General features: G+C 38.2%; 1 protein-coding gene across 4 annotated transcripts in view; it reads left to right on the top strand.

Annotated features, from left to right (window-relative positions):
* Positions 1-13,657, top strand: part of STK38 (serine/threonine kinase 38) — a 68,771-nt gene that overhangs the window by 544 nt on the left and 54,570 nt on the right. For 3 of the 4 annotated variants that reach the window (XM_072945110.1, XM_072945114.1, XM_072945112.1), the window contains exons 2-3: positions 7,707-7,805; positions 13,240-13,555. The gene's annotated coding sequence lies outside the window, so the exon portion shown is untranslated. Of the gene's footprint in view, positions 1-7,706; positions 7,806-11,102; positions 11,204-13,239; positions 13,556-13,657 lie in introns of those variants that run through there. The other variant, XM_072945111.1, reaches the window with a different exon arrangement.

Genomic DNA, 13,657 nt, shown 5'->3' on the forward strand with positions numbered 1-13,657 from the left:
ATTAAAAAAAAAAAAAAACAGCCACGAGAATAATTAACTCTGGGGAGAGAAATACCGCGAATGTGTCAAAAAAAATCACGAAGATCTCCCTCTCTAAAACAGTGAGTTGAGCTAGGAAGTTTGCCCGGTGTTCCCTACCCCCTTTCAGTGGAGTCTAACTTATTGCTAAAATTTATTTAAATTTGCTCTTAAGAAAACAATAACCATTTGTATGTTTCCGCCATTAGCTGAAAGCTATGCCAATTATTTACTTGTTTTGTTTTTCCCAGATATTTTCTTTTGAAGCCGTATCTCTTATTGTGGCTCTAAAATGTTTATCTGTAGTGGGGAGAAAAAAAATTTAATGGCCCTGAGCCTTAGTTTTCTTACCTGTAAAATGGGATTTCATACTGCAAGGGAAGAGAGGAAATGGGAAGTACTTTTGTTGAGCCAGGCCCTCCCTGAGCTGGATTTACTTGGGATGTTTCCCAGGCGAGGCATTCTAGCAAATGCTTTCTGTTTTTCTTTTTAATTTTCTTTTTCTAAATGCTTTCCTCTTCTGGCTCACTTATATTTTCTCTGATTTACTCCACTCCTTCTGTGAAAGCTTTTCTCCAATTTTTACTTCCCTCTATCAAAGCAATGCCTTTGAAGTCAGGCACTGCTTGATTTGGACCACAGAATTGCTACTTAGTGCTAAAGTGTCTGGAGAAGAATCCCTTACCCTTGGGATTGGTTTCCTCTCTGTAAAATAGGATAACTACAACAACCTTGCAGGGTTGTTATGTGCTGTCTGCCTGCACAGGAACTTCACTTTTTGCCTGGAAACAAGCCTGGCACACAGCAGGTTATCAATACACATTTGTTTATTTAATTAGTTAAGTGATGTGTGTAACTCATTTGGCACAATATTTGCCCCCCAAAATGCTGACTCTTTTAAAATGTTCTTTTCACACTTCAATATCCCGTTCTTTCCCACCATTTTTCCTGGGTTTTTGTTGTTGTTTGTGTATGTAATGTTAGTCTAGCATGCATCTTTCAATGGAGCACTCTTAATCCCTCCAACCATATTCTCAAATACCTCTTGAACCTCTCTGCCCATCCACTCACCCATTCCATCTTCTGGTAACTGCAGCTAAGTGAATTATCCATTTAAATTATGGAATATTTTAATGTTTCTTTAAATGTATTCAACCACCAACCGCTGTGGTCTAGATCCTACCACCAGAGAAAGCTTCACGAGACCATTTCTTAATTTCTTGGACAGGAAATGGGGATCATGTGTTGTAGTAAACAAACATCTGTTGATTTTCTCTGAGGAACTACTTTTCTCACAGTAGTCCACATTATCGATTTAGGTGTGGTTGGGTCCTACACCCTGCTTTTTCAGAAGTAGAGACATGAACACCCTGGTTAATTAAATCATTCTGGTTCTTAGTGCCCCTGTCTACCCACCCCCGTTAGTTCAGGAATGGATGAGTAATCCAATCAGACCTGTCAGTTAATGGCACTTGTAATTTTAAAAATTACAATAACTTCAGAACTTTTAATAGCTAACTTAAATGTAGAATATAAGGGTTTAACAATTTCTAGCTTCCATATTTTTTACAAGCCATAAACAGTGCTAGGGCTTCTGGTTAAAGTGATTGCAAATTTGGACCCTAAAGTCAGATAACTCCCTGAAGTTGACTTTATATCAGGTTCTATCTTAGCCACATCATAGCCATAAACTATTATCCTTTTAAAGAAACTCTTTCAATTTAAGATTCTGCAAGTTGTATACTGCAAAAAATGCCCTTATAAATTTGTAAGAGCGATGTAATTATTGATGTACCATATTACCTCCATGATTTCTTAGCTATTTTGTTAGCACTGCTGCTAGGCCAGCCATTGAGAGATGTGCTCCCTTCCTCTGATTGCTAGGGTCCTGAGCCTGGCAGCCATCCTCTCTCCAAGAGGGAGAAAGCAGCCTGCAGTGGACCCAACCTAAAGAGAGGGAAAGCTGAGAGTTGGGGAATAAGGAGCTCTAGAACTCTTGTTTAAGAAGCGCTGAGCCCAGTTCCACTTTTGGGATTCTTAATTGAACGTACAAGTTCCTTGCCTCTTCCCCTGATTTGCCTAAGCTACTTTGAGTTCGTTTTTTTTCCTGTTACTTGCAAACAGGATTCCTAATACAGAAATTACTCAGACACAGACTTCTCAAGCCTGAGAACCATGGCTCTAACTTATCTTCCAAGTCTAAAATTCACCTGTTATCAATATGATAAATGGGGTTTTTTTTATTTAAGAAAGAAAAAGTTACTGATGGCCGAGCATTTGTATCTATGTACAAGAATTAAAACTTTAAATATTGTGATTGACTTAAGGTGTTCATGAAGGAAAATCTAATAAGAGCATGGGCCATAACAATAGTTCTTAACTACTGGGTTCAGTTAGTGTTCTGGCAGGAGAAAAATAGCATACTCAACAAAAGATTAAATGAAGAGGCAGTTTTTTTCAGAGGTATGTGGGTAAGGAAACCCACAAAGGGTGGGGTGGAGGGGGAGCTTCCAGTGGCAGCTCTTAAGCCCAGTGGGGAAAAGAAGGGAGCAGTGTTACCGGGCCAGACAAACGTGTAGCTTTGAAGAGAGGCCATAATGGCCTTAGGTAGAGGAACTGTGGCAGCCCAATTTGGGCATGGGGAGGGGGTGGTCTGACATAACTGGGCTGCTCTCTCTTCCCATAGTCCCATTTTTTAATGGTGCCTCCCATTGCCCAAAACTAGCTAGAAACCTGAGGGCAAAAGAGCTGGGTGATGCAAGCGCAGGTCGCCTTCCAGGGCGCAGAATGAGGCAGAGAAGACTGGAAACTGAGCTAGGGCTGTATGGTCCAATACAGCAGACACTAGGCTCATGTGGTTATTTGAGTCCTGAGATGTTCTATAAACATAAAATACAAGCTGGATTTCAAACATTTATTATTTTAAAAAAAGAATGTAAACTATCTCACTAATTTTTATGTTGATTATGTGTTGAAATGATAATGTTTTTGTTGGGTTAAATAATGTATTGGGTTAAATGAACTGTATTATTAAAATTAACTTAAATCTATTTATACTTTTTATGTGGCTACTAGAACACTTAAAATTACATGTATGGCTCATATTATATTTCTGTTGGACAGTGTTATTTACAGGGAAAAGTAGAAAATAACCTCACACAATTACAACAAATACTCATTTAAAAACTCATTTTAATTTTGTATCTTGGACAACTATGTGAAAATAGTGTTTCTGCAAGTTACATATTTAAAGCTTTTTTTAAAAACATAATCGCCTTGACACTTTGAGGTATTACCCTTCTATGTATTTTTATATGATCCCCTGAAACAGTTTTTTGGGTCATATTACATATTTAACAATCATTCATTCAGTCAAGAAGTATTTGTTAAGTACCTTCTATTTTTCAAACACAGATGGATTTGGAGGAAAAAGTAAGATAAAACAGAGTCACAGGCTGCCATCATAGGGCTACGTTCCAATATAGTGGGGAATTAGAGATAATCACACAAGTGGTTGTGAAATTACTTATGTAGAAAATAGTCTGGAGAGGGAAATGGTGTCTTAAGAACATATGTCACAGGAAAGATTGACTTGAGTAGTTAAACCAAAGATGACTTCCTGGAGGAAGTTATAATTTAGTGATAACAGGAGATATCTGACAAACTTTGTCAGAGGAGTGAGAGAGTGAGAGAATGTTGCTAGAAGAGGGTACAGAATATGTAAGTCATGTAGTAAGTTAGAGGAACTAAAAAAGAAAAGGAGGGGAAAAAAGACCAGTGTGGCTAAAGCACAAAGTGAGGAATAGATTTGAAATTTTATTAATATGAAAAAAGTTCATTTTATACATGTATTTATTCATATATCACTAAGTATTTGCCAAGAGACTACTAAGTGCTTTCAGTGAAGCAAAGTCACTTTCATTCAGTCAATAAACATTAACTAAGTACTTATTATGTTTCTCTCTGGAAGGTTCAGAGAGCTGCTATAATCAGATGTTAGAAGTGTATGCACCCAGGAGATTTTCCACTTCCTTCACATAGAAAGATTCCAGGTGACAATTGGACTTTTTTATTTTTTAATGGGTGCTCTTGTGCCTGAGAAAGAATAATGATGGATTCTGGTGTTTTGATTAATATTAAATTTACCAAAGTTTCAAATTCCTAAATCTAGTTCTTTTTGTATGGTTAAGCTAAACTTCCAATCATTGTTATATTACTTTCTAAAAATCTAATGTTTTTTCATAGGTTCAATAATTTCCACTGTCCTTAGATAAATCTTTAATAGAATCAGAAGTTAAGCAGAATTTCTCTAAACAAGTAAACTTATTTATACACTTGAATGATTTATCTTCTTTAAATGTATCGAGTAGCATTTGTACATTTAATACATTTAATTTTCTGAAACATTTTAAAGGTCTATCATAGTAGACTTAAAATTCTAACAAGCAAGATAGCCCGTGTTTATGTATTGGAAAACTTAATGTTGTCAAGATGGCAGTAATATCCAAAGCAATCTACAGATTCAATGTAATCCCTATCAAAATTCCAAAGAAATTTTTTGCAGAAATGGAAAAGCCAATCCTCAAATTCATGTTGATTTGCAAGGGGCCCCAAATAACCAAAATTAACATTAACAAAATTAACATTGAAAAGTAAGAACAAATTTGGAGGACTCACACTTCCCAATTTCAAAACTTGCTACAAAGCTATAGTAATCAATACATTGGTACTAGCATAAGGACAGACATAGACCAATGGAATAGAATTGACAGTCCAGAAACAAACCCATACATTTATAGCCAACTGATTTTTGATAAGGGCCAAGACTTTTCGATGGGGAAAGAATAGTCTCTCAAAACAAATGGTCTGTCAAACAAATGGTGGTGTGACAACTGATACATGAAAAAAAAAAAAAGTTGAACCCTTATGTCATATCGTATACAAAAATTAACTGCAAATGCGTCAATGACCTAAGTGTTAAATCTGAAACCATAAAGTTCTTACAAGAAAACATAGGGGCAAATCTACATGACCCTGGATTTGGCAATGGATTCCTAGATATGACACCAAAAGCACAAGCACCAAAAGAAAAAGTAGTTAAATTGAACCTTACCAAAATTAAAAATGTTTGTGCATTAAAGGGCATTATTGAGAAAGTGGAAAGGGAACTGTTATGTAATAAAGTTGTCTGGTCTTTGTCCCAGGTTCCTGGCATTAAGCTTCCAAAACCCTTGGAATTTCCTGAGCAACCACATGATTAGAGGGTTGGGACTTTGAGCTAGTCCTACCTCTGGGGAGAGGAGAGGAGCTAGGGATTGAATTCAATCATGTAGCCGTTGATTTATTCAATCAAGCCTACATAATGGTACTCCCATTAAAAACTCTGGACAGAAGCTCAGTGGGGCTTCCTGGTTGCTGAACACACTGATGTGCTGGAAGGGTAATGCACTCTGAGTCTATGGGGAGGAGACACAGAAACACTGTGTTGGGAACCCTCCCCAACCTTGCCCATTTTTCTATTTGGCTGTTTCTGATCTGTATCCTTTATAATAAAAATAGAACAGCAAGTATGGTGGTTTCTTGAGTTCTGTAATTCATTCTGGTGAATTATTGAACCTGAGGGAATCATGGAAATTCCTACATTTGTAGCCACATAGTCAAAAGTGCAGGTAACCTAGAGACCATCAGAAATTGAGACTGGTGTCTGAAGTGGAGACAGTCTTGTTGAGAACCATGCTCTTAAACTTAAGAGAGTCTGATGCTAACTCCGGGTATCTAATGTCAAATTGAATTGCAGTATACCAGTTGGTGTTGCAACAGTTGGGGCTGAAATGGAACAAAAACCTACAGAATGAGAAAAGTATTTGCAAATCATATATCTGATAAAGGAATAGTACCCAGAACTAGTATAAAGCACTTTTACTGCTCAAAAACAACAAATTTTAAAATTGGCAAACTTGAATAGACATTTCTCCAAAGAAGATATACAAATGGCCAAGAAACATGTGAAAAGATGCTCAACATCATTGGTTATCAATGCAAATCAAAACCACAGTTAGGTGCACCTTCACATGCATTGGGATGGCTAAAATAATCTTTTAAAAAGGAAAATAACAAATGTTGATGAGGATATGGAGAAATTAGAACCCTCACATGTTGCTGGTGAGAATGTAAAACAGTGTAGCTGCTGTGGAAATGTTTTTCAGTTCCTTACAATGTTAAACATAGAATTACTTTATGACCTAGTAATTCTACTTCTAGGTATATAACCAAAGGAACTGAAAACTGATACTTGAAGTACATGCACATGCATGGATATAGCAGCACTATTCACAATTTTGCTAAAAGTTAGGAAAAGCCTAAATGTCCATCAATGGATAAACAAATTGTAATATACGCATACGGCGGAATATGATTCATAAGGGATGAGTCCTGCTCCATGCTACAACATGCATGAACCTTGAAAACATTATGCTAAGTGAAAGAAGCCAGTCACAAAATGTCTCATACTGTATGACCCATTTGTATGAAATATCCACAGTGGGTAAATTTACAGAGATAGAAAGCAGGTTGGTGGTTTTCAGGGATGAGGGTGGGGTGGTGGGAAGCAGCTTCTTAATGAACACCAGGTTTCCTTTTGGAGAGATGAATATATTTTGAAACTAGGTACAACATTGTGAATGTACTAAATATTACTGAATTGTTCACTTTAAAATGGTTAATTTTATGTTACGTGCATTTCACCTGGATTTTTTTTTCATTGAAGTATAGTCAGTTACAATGTATCAGTTTCTGGTGTACAGCATAATGTCCCAGTTATGCATACATATACATGCATTTGTTTTCATATTCTTTTTCATTAAAGGTTATTACAAGATATTGAATATAGTTCCCTGTGCTATACAGAAGAAATTTGTTTGTTATCTGTTTTTACATGTAGTGGTTAACAATTGCAAATCTCAAACTCCCAAATTTATCCCTTCTCACCTTTTTTCCCTTGTCACCTCAATTTTTAAAAAAGGAAAAAAAAAAAGAAAAAATTATAACAAGCAAAAGTGTTTTAAGTCTCTAAGCAATTCTTATAAACCTAATGTAATGGACAGAATGTTTGTGTCCCCCCAAAATTCGTATGTTGATACTTGAAACATTTTTTAATTTTTTTTTGAGGTATAGTTGATTTATAATATTACATTAGTTTCAGGTATACAACATGATTCAAAATTTTTATAGATTATACTCCATTTAAAGTTATAAAATATTGCAATAGTCCCTGTACTGTAGCTTGTATCCTCCTAGCTTATTTTAGACATAATAGTTTGTACCTCTTAATTCCTTACCCCTATCTTGCCCCTCCCCTCTTCTCTCTCCCCACTGGTGACCACAAGTTTGTTTTCTGTATCTGTTTCTGTTTTGTTATATTCATTTCTTTGCTTTTTACTTATTTATTTTTATTATTATTTTTTCCATTTCTTTGTTTTTTAGATTCCACATATAAGTCACATGTATTGAAACTTTATCCAGTGTGGTGGTATTTTGATGTGTGACTTTTGGCAGTTAATTAGATCTTGAGGGTAGAGCCCTTACGAATGCAATGTATCTGTGATATCGTAATTTATAGGAAAATTATATATTTGGTCATTCTGATGACTGAAAGGTATTTCTCATATATATTTGGTTTTCATCCACAGTTCCTGGCTCACAACTCCCAAAATCCTTGGAATTTCCTGAGAGATAAGAACAATGCATAAAATTTGGTATCTTGTCCTCAGTTCCTCAAAACGCTTCAGGTAAGTTGACTTTTGGATCCCACCCAAGGATGGGGCCTGGTTGCCAGGAGAACTAACCATGTGATTAGATGGTTAGAACTTTCAGGCCCGCCCACTGACCTCAGGGGAGGGAAGAGAGGCTGGAGGTTGAATCAATCACTGTCAGTCAATGGTTAATCCAATCATGCCTTTGTAAAATTAATTAAGCCTCTGTAAAAGCCAAAAAGGACAGTGTTAGGAGAGCTTCCGGGTCAGTGAACACAGGGGACGTGCTGGGAGAGGGCATGAAAGCTCCCCACCCTTTCCCTGCCCCTTAGTCTACACATCTCTTCCATCTGGACATTCACCTGTGTCCTTTATTATGATAAATCAATAATCTAGTAAGTAAAATGTTTCTCTGAATTCTGTGAGCCTTTCTAGCAAATTAAAGAAATCAAAAAAGGAAGGAGTTGTGGGAACCTCTGCTTTATAGCACAGGTGGGAAGCACAGGTGGGAAACACAGATAACAACCTGGGCTTGTGACTGGCTTCTAAGTGGAGGGTGGTCTTGTGGGACTAAGCCCTTTAGCTGTGGAATCTCAGATTCTGTCTCCTGGTGGATAGTGTTGGAATTGAGCTGAATTCACAGACACCCTGTTGGTGTTCGAGAATTGCTTGTTGGTGTGGGGAAGCCTACACACACACACACACACACACACACACACACACACAGCCCTTGGAATTAAGTCCAGAAACCCCCTTTTCAGTACACATATTAGGAGAAGCCAGAGAACTCTCTAGCCCTCTTTCAGCCATGTGAAGTTACATGGAGAAGTCACCAGAACCCAGTCATGCTGGCACCCTGATCTCAGACTTCTGGCCTCCAGAACTGTGAGAAATAAATTCATGTTGTTTGTAAGCCACCCAGGCTATGGTACTTTTTTTTATAGCAGCCCAAACTAAGACATATAACAGATCAAATCTGTAGATGTTACATAAGAGTTTCGGCTCTGGACAGAGATGTAGTGATCTGAACACTGGTGAAAGATTTGATGACATTAAGGAATTATGATTAATTTTAAATGATTTTTAAAGTCCCTGATGTTTTAGAGATATATGCTGAGACACGTACATATGAAATGATGTGTGCTAGATTTGCTTCAAAATAATATGGGGGTGGGGAAGTGGATTAGTGGTAAAGATAAAACAAGATTGAGCTTTGTGGTAGCTCATAGTGGAAAAAAAATGTGACAATGAATATATGCATGTTCATGTATAACTGAAAAATTGTGCTTTACACTGGAATTTGGCATAACATTGTAAAATGACTATAACTCAATAAAAAATGTTAAAAAAAAAACAAGATTGAGCTGCGAATTGTTAAAGCTGGGTAATGAGTACATGGGATACGTTATACTCTCCTATCTACTTTTTCAATATATTTGAAATTTTCCATAATTAAAAAGTCCAAAGAAAAAAGAATAGAAAAGAAAAGGAGAGAAGTCACAAGAGGAGAGCTGGAAGAGAAAGAGAAAAATAATTATGCTGTTGCTGATGTGATAATAGTGTAGCATTTTATAGAACATTTACATTCAGTAATTCAGAAGAGAGAGGCTAACTGCTTACTTCTTCCTAAACCTCTTCCCAGCTGTAAGATCCCTTCCTGTCTTGAGACTGAAGCCAGCCTGACACTTAGAAGACAATAAATCTTCATCAAAAATGAGCATGAAGCGCTCATTCCCAGCCTTCCCGACACTTGCCCAGAGGCTGCTGCAAAAGTCCTAGCCTTGGTCGTAGAGCAGAGAGAGGTCGAGACGTAGGGACCCCTAGAACTGCACCCCTTGCTCCTGGTCTCTTCTCAGCTTTCCCTAGCATGTCCTGATTGCTGCCGATTGCTTGCTACACACTTAAGAATTTAAATAACAAATATACCCAGATAAAGCTTTATTCTCCAGATAAAATTCTGTAGCTTGTTTCACAAGCATTTATTGTTTATTTTTGTTTTAAATTTTAAGGTGCAGGGCCAGCAAATGGGATTATAAACTGTTCATTTTATGAACTATAACTTGTTCATTTCAGGTTATAGTTTATAGCTCCATTCAGGTTATACTCCTCATTTACCAAGTTTAGTCCTTTTAAGTGTGTCACAGAATCAGAAAGGTTGGGAAACATTTAATCAGCAAAGAGGAATTATGTGTCTAACTAAACTGGCAAAGCTGGTGGCCATTTAGTGGGTTTTAAGAGGATTCATAGCTATTCTTAACCCTCCCTCCCCTCCAAAAAAAACCCCTATAAAAACCCACATAGGTTACAGGACAATGCAGGCATAATTCATTTTTTCAAATATATATGTGTGTGTTTGTGTATGCACCTATATACACATACACAGATATATATATGTATATACACACGTATATAGACACAGAAATAAGTAGGAAAGGTTATATACCAAAATAATAACATTTACCTCTAGAAATGAGAAAAAAGATTTCTCTTTTTTTGGCTGTTTCTCTGTATGGTCTAATCTTTTATAGTTATATTTAATGAAAATTAATAAGAATTTTACTGAAGAGCCAAAATACCTAAAATGTAACCTGGGTTTGAAACATTTTTCTTTCTTTCTTTCTTTTTTTTTTTAATGGAGGTACTGGGGGTTGAACCCAAGACCTCATGCATGCTAAGCATGTGCTCTACCACTTGAGCTATCCCCTCCCCCACTAAAACTCTCATTTTAAATTGGTCCACAGTTATTTTCCAATAACTATCAATTAATTATCTGATTTCTCTTAACCTAAGGATATCAAATAACAACTGAAGCCTGTGGCATTTGAGTAATTCTATTTCCCTGACATCCCTGCCCCCCCACCCCACCCTTTCACCACATGCAGCAACTCCCTGCCCAACAGGTAGAATAATTTTAACCATCTGGTTTTCTCTGGAATTTACTTTATTTATAACATATAACTGTAGCACTTAAAACAAGTGGAAACTGGGATAGAGGCTAAGTTATTTGCCCAAGGTCACACAGCTTGTAAGGGATAGAGATGGGATTCAAATCCCAAGTCTGGTTCTAAAGCCTGGTGATAACTAAAGGAGTGGAGAAAGCAACAATGCTCAGAAATTGTGGCCATTTGGAAAGGGTGCCTTTGGAGTCTCTGGGGGAGTGAGTGAGGTTTTTTTCGGCTCCCCACGTTCCTCTGGGAACCCCAAGGAACAACATGTTACATGAACAGTTGTCCTTCCCCTGCTGTGCCTGGCCATGGAGGCAGCTGAGTTCCTGAGTCTCCTTTTCTGATTTCAGCTCCACCCTCTTCCTGCCTTGGTGGTGCCTCAACGTCAATGCCTGCCTCAGTGTATTACCTTATTTGGTTCTCAGACCCACAATGAGGTCTGGAAAAGGATCCAGGCCAGAATGAAAGGATTGCTTGTGCAGCCAAGGGGTGAGAAATCTTTATTTCGGTGACCTTGGCTTGCACTCTGGATGTCACAAGCACAGGGAAGCAAGCTTGGCCTCAAAAACAACTACAAGAAACAACTGAAGAGGGCAGAGTGGAAGTGCCAGTGTCACAATTTTTAGTGTGTGCTTAACTCTGTGTTCTGAAAGAGGTTTCTATTTATTCAGCTCCCCCATGTCTGTCTTTCTTTCCTCTTTCTAAGTTCCTAGAGTTTACACACCAATGCAAAGAAATTCAAGCCCAGAAAGTCTAAAAAGTTTACGTAGCTGGTGCCTTGGTTGTCATAATTTAGCACATGCTTATATATAGCATGAATAATCTTTTAAACTTGGTTCAGAGAGTCTCTCTCTCTCAGTCTCTTCTCTCTCGTCTAATTTTTGAAACTCTGTTGTGTTGGTTTCTGGTGTACAGCATAGTGATTCAGTTATACATATATATATATCTTTTTCATTTCTTTCTCATTATAGGCTATTACAAGATACTGAATATAGTTCCCTGTTGTAAACAGTAGGACTTTGTTGTTTATCTATTTTATATGTAGTAGTTAGTATCTGCAAATCCTGAACTCCTAATTTATCTCTCCCCTTCCCTCCTGGTAACCATAAGTTTGTTTTCTATGTCTGTGAGTCTGTTTCTGTTTTGTAAATAAGTTCATTTGTGCCAATTTTTTTAGGTTCCACATATAAGTGATATCATGTGATATCTTTGTCTGACTTACTTCACTTAGTATGATAACCTCTAGGTCCATCCATGTTGCTGCAAATGGCATTATTTCATTCTTTTTTATGGTTGAGTAGTATTCCTTTGTGTGTGTGTGTATTTAGATAGATAGATAGATAGATAGATAGATAGATAGATAGATAGATACAGATATAAATATAGATATAGATATACCACAACTTTTTTTTCCAATCATCTGTTGATGGACATTTAGATTGCTTCCATGTCTTGGCTGTTGTAAATAGTGCTGCTATGAACATTGAGCCACAAGAGTTTAAGTCACTTGCTGAAGGTCTCAGAATTCAGAATTACCAAAGCCAGGGTTGACCCCTGCAGTCAGGATGCTGACCACAGGCCATACTACTTCTGAGGTCCCCCAGGTAGCTGGAGGCCTCTGTCTTACTTGTCCTGTTATATTTCAACCTGTTGAGCCCTTCCTCTTACATTTTTATCTTTTCCCTTCTGGTTTTGCAAGTTCCCAAGTCTTTGGCTCCTCCTTCTCAATGCCCTTCAGAGTTCTGTTTCCTCCGCTGCTTCCCTCCTGGTCTCTTCCTGGTTCCCTGTATGTCTCTGTCCATAAGGGACCTCATCTACTTTCAGGACTTAAGTTCTTTGCTTTATCTGTGCAAGGGTGATTATTCCTTCATGCCTGAACCATACATTGAATACACATGCTTCTTTCTTATGTCCCCAGCGGACTTCAGACCTCCAAAATACTAACTCTCCATCCTGTGCCCCACATCTGAGTCTCACTGCTTCCCGGCTGCTCTTGACTGACCCCTCACAGCCTGCATACTGGCCCTGCCTACCTCCTAGTCATCTTATCTTTCCTTTTCAGAAGGAAGCTGTGTACCTCTGCATTCAGTCTCCTTTGCCCGGTATGCCCTAGCCTGAGTTTTTTAAACTTTCAACCTCAGTAGTAAGAAATACTTCATGTGACATCACAAACCAGTACCTGCCCAATACATGACACAAGGGTAGGCAGCATCTAGACTGTCTCAACAGTGTTGACAACACTATGTTCATGTTCAAGTTAGAATATAGATGCCAGGTCACACTGATGAGAATTCCAACCCAGTTTGTGTCCACACCCAGGGGAGTTGTTCAAAATCTTTAACCATGGTTCGGTCTGGACCCTAGCTAATCAAAACAATCATGGGAGGGTGATGAGAGAAGAGACTGGGTGCTAGGGTGGGAGGAAGATGGGCACTAGGGTGTGGGTGGGGGTTGCAGAGCAGCAGCTATTTACCAAAGAGCACAGATGTTTTTGACTATTTTAACAACTGCTATCTCTGTTCCAGAGCCTTTCAGCTGAATACCACTCTGTCTACCCCTTAGCTTCCATGTCCTGTACTGACTCCACCATCTAAACCTGTTGTCAGCCTCCTGGCTTTTCTGCTACTTGCTACTTTCTGCCCCTTCCTTGCTTGGAAAAGAGCCCAGGAATCAGCCCTAAGTAATTCTAACTTCTGAAAGAAAAGCAGTCTGCTCAGAAAGAAGTCAAAGAGGGGGCTTTCATGACAAAGGAAAGTATTCCAGGCCTGTTGGGCCACAGTGTTCAACTTCCACCTCATACCAGCAAGTGCTGGGAAGGACAACAGCCTGTGAGACACTCAGGTAATGACCCTGATGACACAGAGGTAGTTAATGATGGGGAGATGAGATGTTTCTCAATAGACTCTGACCACGTTACTAGGAAGCTGGGGCCCAGTATAGGCA

The sequence above is a fragment of the Vicugna pacos genome, chromosome 20, assembly GCF_048564905.1.
Source record: "Vicugna pacos chromosome 20, VicPac4, whole genome shotgun sequence".
Lineage (NCBI taxonomy): Eukaryota > Metazoa > Chordata > Mammalia > Artiodactyla > Camelidae > Vicugna > Vicugna pacos.